Source organism: Piliocolobus tephrosceles, chromosome X, assembly GCF_002776525.5.
Source record: "Piliocolobus tephrosceles isolate RC106 chromosome X, ASM277652v3, whole genome shotgun sequence".
Lineage (NCBI taxonomy): Eukaryota > Metazoa > Chordata > Mammalia > Primates > Cercopithecidae > Piliocolobus > Piliocolobus tephrosceles.
Genome location: NC_045455.1, coordinates 21,290,014 through 21,298,987, shown reverse-complemented (window position 1 = coordinate 21,298,987; position 8,974 = coordinate 21,290,014). Strand labels below are relative to the sequence as shown.

Below are 8,974 nucleotides of genomic sequence, written 5' to 3'. Positions count from 1 at the left end.
GTTAACCTAATGTCCTACATTGGTGATGCTAATTTTGATGACCGGATCATGGCATTGTCCGTTTTCTCCACCATGCAGTTTAAGCAATCTGTGGAGAAATACTTTGAGGCCATGCAATGATCCTGCTCCTCGTTTAACTGTCCCCCCTTAGATTTATCATCCATTGATGATTCTTGACTGAATCAATCTTTACTATGATGTTTGAAAAATGGTGATGTCCAGTGCTACCACTACCTCCAAATTTGTCAGTCTGCACAATTCATTCAGCTGTGAGTCCTCAATTCCTCCCCTGCATCCACCACACACAATTATTGTACTAAAGGACTTTTATTTTATTCAAAGGATAAATAATTCATTAATATTCTTATTTATTTTGATGCTCAGATTGTCCCAGTGTTGGCCAGTAGGAGCCCCTTCAAACTGGTTCCTAGGTCCTTTTGACATACCCTCGTCATTTAAAAAATACTTTTGAGAAATATTGATTAAAATCAGAAGCCCCCAAAAATATGTGTGTGTGTGTGTGTATGCATGTGCACTGTGGAATCCCAAGGAGCAAACTGAAGGAGAGATTAATTAACAGCCATTTAAAATTTTATCAGAAGTGGGGCACAGTTGTGCGTGTCTGTAATCCCAGCTACCTGGGAAGATCGCTTGAGCCCAGGAGTTCAAGACTAGCCTGGGCAATAAATGGAGCAAGACTCCCGCCTCAAAACAAACAACAACAACAAAAAAAACCCCACAAAAATTTATTAGCTGTTTTAACTATATGCAACATACTCTCTTCAGTTTTATTATTCTCAGATCTGCTAGTTAGTTCTCATAATTAGTTGGTTTTTTTTAATCATAGGTAATTAGACTGGAGTTGGCCAAAATCCGCGAGCTCATTTGGAAAACACGACTGTGGCTTACACAGTTTCTTTTCAACACAGAGTCTTCTTCAACATCTTTATCCTCATTTTGAATGCCAACTTCTTTATCACCTGTCTCTTCTTACTATGATGTGCGTGCACAGATTTTCACTTCAGTTTATTTAGCCTGTGGCGCTTGGTCTCCTTGGATGTTCTGACAGTTCTTCTTGCCACTGCAATCTTGCTGAGTAAAGCAAGGTTTTCCCCAAACTCATAATTTTTATTCATTTTCTCTGTTCCCAGACAGCTCTTACTGTCTCGGTAATTTTTTCCAATGCCCTCAGGCCAAAAGAAATGCCGAACAATTTCTTTTATTAAGTACTCAGGTCCAAACAACTTAATAAGGATTTATGTCCAACAACTTCGTAGCTACTTCAAAAATATTGTACATATAATTGAAAGAAAAGTTACATTTTCATGTCATTCCTTTTTTTTTTTTTTTTTTTTAAGGGCAGCCTCCCAAGCCAGAGTAGGCTCAGAGAGACTCCCTAATTTCATTCTTGCCACAGTTAACTAGTTAACTTACTGGTGGGATGTGTGTATCCTGGACAGTGTACAATTTCTTAAGTTTGGAAACAGATTGGACATCTCAACCCTAATTTCATATTCCCTGTTGATTCATGGGTACCTTTTATCATGCTGAAAGAGATGACATCATTGATAGAAATGTAATCTCTTGCCGAAACAATGAACTACTGGGTAGTTTGCATAGTGTTCCACAGATGCCAAGCATCCTTATGTTACTTTCAAAATGTAAAATATTCTTCAGTGCCCTGTGGATTCACTGCAGCCACCCAGGGCTCTTCACTGCAGTTTTGGAACCATGGCACTAAGTCCCAGAAACTTTCAGTCTCCTTTGTAAAACAGCAACAATAAATATTGGGTTGATGTTGAAGATCTTTTCACTAACAGGAAAACCTGGGGAGAAACCTGGAGAGCATCAAGCTGAGGCTTTCACAAAGTTTATCAAGTAGGTGATCACATTGTTTATTTATCTTCCAGTCATTCCAAAACACTTTTAACTGTTTTTGTTGTTGTTGTTTTGTTTTGAGACAGAAAGTCTCACTCTGTCGCCCAGGCTGGAGTGCAATGGCGTAATCTCAGCTCACTGCAACCTCCACCTCCCAGGTTCAATTGATTCTCCTGCCTCAGCCTCCCAAATAGCTGGGATTACAGGTGCGCACCACCATGCCCGGCTAATTTTTGTATTTTTAGTAGACACGGGGTTTTACTGTGTTAGCCAGGCTGGTCTTGAATTCCTAACCTCAAGTGATCCAACCGCCTAGGCCTCCCAAAGTGCTGAGATTACAGGCACGAGCCACTGCGCCCAACCTTACTTTTAACTGTTTAACAGTGAAAAGGCTACTACCACGGAGAGTTCCAGGACAACATATATAAACAAAGACTGTCCTGGACACCCAGCTTATCCATGACATCTCTCACAACACTTCCTTTCTAAAATCAACTTTTACTAAACAAATGATCACTATGACAATGTAGTGTCTATTATCTCACAATTTGCCAAGGGATCTCATCACATTGAATCACAAAACAGTGTTTCTTGGTTGCACTCTTCCTTCTCCTCTGTCTCTTACGCTGTTCCTCCATTTTCCATTAGATCCTGCTTGGACCTTTGCTACCCATCCCCAGCCCAGACTAAATCCCATCAAAACTTATCTGCCACTTTCCTAGTTACCCAGGATTTTATTTCCTAGGTGACAATGCATGAAGCGGCTGGTTTGCAGGTGTGACTAGAAGACAAGAAAGCTAGACATTAACACCATGTCCCAGCCCGTAGATGTGTTATGCCATCACTCTCTAACATATATTTTGAGACTTCCTAGATTTGATTTTAACCCAAAGACACAACTTTTGTAAAATTTAAGAAGCTGAACTATCTCATGATTCAATCTAGTAAGGAGTATCCAGCCGGCAGCTCAAGAGTCGTTGAAAATAATTCGTCTGGCCTGCAGTGTTTTGAGGAGAATGGGAAAGGTAGCTACATTCAGAACACACAAGAAAGCCTGTTAAAGGCCTCTTTTCCCATCTCTTTTCAGATGTACAATCCTCACAGGGCGGCTGCCCAAAATTTCTACCTCTTCCACTCCAAGATCCCCAAACCCTTCTCTGAACTCGGTCCAGCCCCAAGTTCTCTTTGGTCTCTCTCTCATCCTTAGCTGCTGAGTTCTGTTAAATCGGAAGCTCTTCGGTTTTTTTGAATTTAAAAGGCAGCTATGCTAACCACCATACCATCAACGCCTCGGCGCTTTTTTGGATTTGGCACAATAAAGGAACCCAGAAAGAAACTCTCTTTCTTATAAGGGAGGAGGCTTGGTGGAGAAAATAGAGATTGCAAACATTTCTAATTTTGTATTTTTTCTCTTTCGCATTTGAAGCCAGCCAGCCAGCCAGCCAGCCAGCCAGCCATCCATCCATCCATCCATCCATTCATCCATCCATCCATCTATCCTATCTATCCATCCATCCAAATTGGCTGTGAAGCTTCCACTTAAATGCAAAGCTCTAAAGAGCAGGGTAAGATCCCTGCCTTGAGAGATTACAATTTAATTGGAGACAAAAATTAAAAATGGAAAAAGTAAGATATTTGGGAAGTAAAGAATGTCTGTCCCTGGCACGTAGTGGGATCTTCAGAAACATTTGTTGACTCGTGTGGGAACTAGCATTGACTGAATAATCATTGTTAGTGAGCTCACTAAGCATTTATTTGCCAGTCAGGCTCCATGCAAACAGGTGATGATAAAGGTGGACATTTCCCCGGCTGCAAACTACTCTCCAGAGGCCAGTCTAACGATTCCTGCCCCGTACATCCAATCGTATTGGGCCTACAGGGCTCCTCACCTGGGGCCTGGAACTTTTCGGAGAGCAAGGAGACAAACGTGCACAGTCATAGGCAGGGGCGGATCGACGGGAAGGGGCTGCCAGGCCTGGGCAAGAGCGCGCCGAGGCGACTCCGCTGCTCCGGATCTCGCGGGGACCAGCCCCAGGAGGACTGAACCAGCATCCCGAGGAGCCGCCATGGGGACCCGGCCTCAGCTCCTGGGCTGTGCCGGCTGCGCGCGCCGAGAGCGATCTAAGAAAAAGGCGGGTGTGCAGTGCGCCTAGTGGCAGCGTGGAAGCAGTGAGGAGGAAGAATTCCGACGACACCGTTTAACAGGACAAGGAAGAAATGCTGTAAATGATCACCAAGGAAAGACAAGCATGACAATTGGACGCAAAGCTCTCAGTGATAGCTTACTCCGGAGACAATCCCAAGCGTGCCGAAATAGCTCAGTTGGGAGAGCGTTAGACTGAAGATCTAAAGGTCCCTGGTTCGATCCCGGGTTTCGGCAGCTACTTTTAAATCCTGACTTCAAGAACTCAAATTTTGTAAGACTCAGTCCACGATACCCTGGCCCATTCCTTCAAGCCCAGGCAAAAACTGAGACTTGAAGGGTGAACGAGGAATGAAACAGTCGTTCACAACCACCCCATGGAGCAGGATCCCTCCGCACAACTGCTTCCGGGCCGTTTCCTGGTAGGCGCCCGGAGAGGCTGCCGCGCCTGCGCGCCGCGGAGCTTGGGGCCGGGACCCAGAGCCACCCTGGGCGCCCAGAGACGCGAACGATCCAGGCCGCGGTGGCGAGACGGGCCGCGCGCCCCCTGGGGGGCTGGTGTGACAACCGAGGCTCCAATGGGAGGAGGTCTGGTCTGTCCACGGGGCCAGCAAAACACCTTCATCCCAAGTTCATCGCATTCCTTCTAAGTATCCGACTTTGAAGAAAAAGCAAAACTGCTTCGTGGTCAGATGGCCCCCACTTGGCGTTGCCGGTGAACGGAACCCAGTGCTGGTTATTTCTGGTTAGAGGCGCATGGAGGCCCGCCCTGGGTCTGGCCCTGGGGTGGTGCCACCAGGTTACTTGCCCAGCGGTGAAGGATGGCAGCTTTACAGCTCCCCGACGCATCAGACTAAAGAACGTTAGCAAGGGTCTGAACCGGTGGTTCTCAAAGTGCGGTCCCCAGGTACGCAGCATCAGCACCGCCTGAGAACTACTTAGAAATGCACGTTCTCGGCCCTGGATAGGCAGCTCTGGCGGTGGGGCCCGGCAGCGGGTGTTTAAACAAGCCACGACTCTAGACGTTCCTTTCTATTTCTAAAAGAGCCCTTGCTTTCCCAAGACTGTTGCTTGAACCAGCTTTTTCCTTTTGCTGTCTTTTTCACACTTGAAATACAACTTTGACACGTGCACGAAATTACTATTTCTCAGATTTTTTGTTTTCACGTGTGAGTGGGCGTGGGTATGCAGGGGCATCAACTTCCCGGCTACCTGTGGGAGCCCACCTCAAGGCCAAACTGGTGTCCTACAGTCAAGAAAATGGAGGTCCAGAAGTCTGATGTTATCTTGTATGACTGGTGGGAACTGAGCCAAGACCCAAGGGGAGAAGTTGCAGGGATGTAGATCTAAATTTTAAAAATAAGAAATATATATTTGTGTCGTTGGAAAATAGAATAGTCAGTTTAGTGAGGTGACGGGTTGCTGGACAGCAGATGAAGGACAATTGTGAGATTTATGCATTAGGGTCTTGCTTATTTTCTGGTTCTGCTGTTTTGAGGGGGAAGGGAAACTCGTATTTATGAACTACTGTGTGTTCTCCCTTATTCATTCATTCTCTAATTGGACGTTAATTCCTAACCTCCCACTACGAGCCAGCATATTTGCTCTTCATAACAACTTTATGAAGTACATATTATTATCCCCATTTTACACATAACAGCCTTTGCAGGATTGCAAGAATTAAACATAAGCTATGTCTGTTAGGCAGCTAACATTGCTACCTCCTAAATGTTACCATAAGTGAAAAGTTGTTGAGATACATAAGAAAGGTGTGAATAAACATACAGGTACTTGTATGAGGGAAATAAAAGTTTTTATCTGGTTCACCAGAAAAGGCTCTATGGAGCAGTGGGTCCTCACCCAGAGAAGATATATATATATATATACACACACACACATATAAAATAGATATAATATAAAAATATAGTATATATTGTATATATGCTATATATAGTGTATATTATATATACTATATGTTTTTTATATAGAGAGAGTAGTAGTTGTTGTTGTTTTGTTTTATTTATTTATTTTTGAGATGGAGTCTCACTCTGACGCCCAGGCTGGAGTGCAGTGGTGTTCCGGGTTCAAGGGAGTCTCCTGCCTCATCCTCCCGAGTTGCTGGAATTACAGGCACCCACCACCACGCCCAGCTAATTTCTGTATTTTTAGTAGAGATGGGTTTTTGCTATGTTGGTCAGGCTGGTCTTGAACTTCTGACCTCAAGTAATCCATCTGCCTTGGCCTCCCAAAGGGCTGGGATTACAGGCATGAGCCAGAGTGCCCGGTCAAGATTTCTTAGGTAGGGAAAGATTTAACAGGAGTGCCACCAGCTATCACATTTCTAAAGAGTAGGGAAAGGTTGCAGGTTCTGGGGTGACAGTGACTTTCATTTCAGACAACCTGAGGTCTGAGCACTCTGCCCAAGATAGTGTTAGCGATGGTGAATCTGTGCAGGTCTGCAGAAACCTCAATTCTTGCCTCCTCAGAAGAAAAAATTCGACTGAGGGGCATAAGGTAGAGTGAGAGATGAATGCAAGTTTTACAGCGGGAGTGAAAGTTTTTAAAAAGTTTAGAGCAGGGTCAGGCACGGTGGCTCATGCCTGTAATCCCAGCACTTTGGGAGTCCGAGGCAGGCGGATCACTTGAGGTCAGGAGTTTGAGACCAGCCTGGCCAACATGGTGAAACCCCGTCTCTACTAAAAATACAAAAATGAGCTGGGCGTGGTGGTGCAAGCCTATAATACCAGCTACTTGGGAGGCTGAGGCAGGAGAATCCATTGAACCCGGGAGGCGGAAGTTGCAGTGAGCTGAGATTATGCCACTGCACTCCAGCCTGGACGACTCGAGTGAGACTCCATCTTTTTAAAAAAAAAAAAAAAGAAAGTTTAAAAGCAGGAATGAAAGGAAGTAAAGTACACTTGGAAGAGGGCTAAGTGGGCCACTCGAGAGATCAAGAGCCCTGTTTGACCTTTGATGTAGGGTTTTATACATTGGCATTTCCAGGGTCTTGCATCTCTTCTTCCCTAATTCTTCCCTTGGGGTGGGCTGTTGCATGCACAGTGGCCTGCTAGTGCATGGGAGGGGGGCATGCAGAGTGTGTTTACTGGTGTTGTACCCATGCTGACTTGAGGCATTCTTCCTTTACCAGCTGAATGTTCCTAGAAGGTCATGTACCAGTTAAAAGCCACCATTTTGCCTCTTAGTGCGCATGCCTCAGCCTACTCGCCCAACTCCTGAGATCTTACCAGGAAACTGATGACCCGTTTCAGGTTTTTTCTGTTTGGAGCCTGCCTTTCCCTAGTGCTGGCTGCGACCAATTACTATTTTAGAGAAACAGTGTAACAACCACCTGCCCACCACCTGTTGGTCTCCTTACATTCCTTGGTTGGGAGAGGGGCTCTCCTGTCCTGCTCGTGCCTGACTAGCCCCCTACTGAAACAGTAAGACCAGCTACTGGCTATTGGTGTGGGTGGGGGAAGGATGGAGGCGCACACCTGGTTAGTACCAAAGATAAACCAGACACTATGTAACGTGGTAACGACAGATGGTAATCATAATGTACTATTGCAATAGGGAAGAGGGTCCAGCGTGAACTGAACTCAACTTTGATTTGTACAGAGGTGACTGCGCATTTTGAAGGGACAATGAGGGATAAGGGAGAGAAACCAGTGGGACTTCAGCAGAGTCAGGAAGGTGAAAACTGACAAAGGATTGATGCATGTAAATGCTGATTAGGCAGCTGTGTCTGCTAGCTGGCAATGATCAAAGTTCGGATTCTGTCCTTCCAGAGACTGGGAGACACTGGCTCCATCCTTCCTGAGGCTTACATTATAAAGGAATGGTTTTTAGGTCCTTGATTCCCTTGGTAGGAGATACACAGCCATCTCAAAGGGACAGAGGAAGGAGTCACAATTGTAAGTCCTTTTTAGTAAGTGCTCTGAGAAAGTGCCAGGAGCCTTTCATCAGATGGTGCATAGAATTTTTTTGGCAGTCTTGGGCTTTCTCAAGCAGGCACTCTGAGGGGGTTGAGGCCTGGTCTAGAAAGGGGCTCAGAGAACCCTGGCTAGCATTTGTCAAGGAGAGAATCCCTGTCATTAGAAGCGTGAGGAGGGGAGGGTGAAGTGGGGGAGTTAGGCAGGCCTCTATTTTTTGGTTGAGAAGGCTTTTCAGGACTTGTGGCAGGGAGGAGCGATCAGGAAGCAGGTGGGCTGCATTAAAAAAAAATACACACACCAGTTATATATATGAAATAAAGGAAGCCCACCACGTGAGAAAGCAAAGGCTGTTTATTCAGAGCTTGTTATAGCAAGGGAGTCAGCCGCCATCACTGGCATTTGGGAGAGACTCAAAGGCAGGCAGGGGAGTGGAAGAGCTTTACAGCAGACACAAGGGCTGGCTTCAGGTGTACCCCGATTGGAGGGTGTTGGTCTGGGAAGCTGGAGTTGGCTGAGAACCTGCAGCCGTGTGAGTATTTAAGGAGCCTTTTGTGGTTGGTCCTAAGTTGGAAGTGAGGATAAAAATGAGGAAAGCTGTCAGTTATTGATCAATTCCTGGCCGTTTGGGATTAATTATTATGAAAGTTATTGTTTAGCTTCCCAGATTGTTATTTCCCAGACTTCTTGAAAGTCTGGCGTTAGCAGAGGGGCTTGCTGGACTGTTTATTGTAGATAAGGGGTTGGTTTCCTGGGCAGGTTATGGTCACAGTTCTGTTTTTATGTATGGTCTGACCATGGCCTATTTGGATATTCAATTTTATAATATATATTTTACCTGAAGAGCAAAAATTTAAAAATGTTATCTGATCATTTTTATTATCTTCTGAAGTGTGATGTGCTCTAATAGATGTCAAACACTGTCACTTCCCAGGAGTGAAGGCTGAGAAAGATTGAACATCAGGTGTCTCCTGGGAACCCAACTGATGCCATGATCACACTTTATAACTTAGGAGGCTAT

At 45.2% G+C, this 8,974-nt stretch overlaps 1 non-coding gene across 1 annotated transcript; it reads left to right on the top strand.

Annotated features, from left to right (window-relative positions):
* Positions 1 to 4,185: 4,185 nt before the first annotated feature.
* On the top strand, positions 4,186 to 4,258 carry TRNAF-GAA. The gene has a single exon. It is a non-coding gene; the product is annotated as a tRNA-Phe (tRNA).
* Positions 4,259 to 8,974: the final 4,716 nt, after the last annotated feature.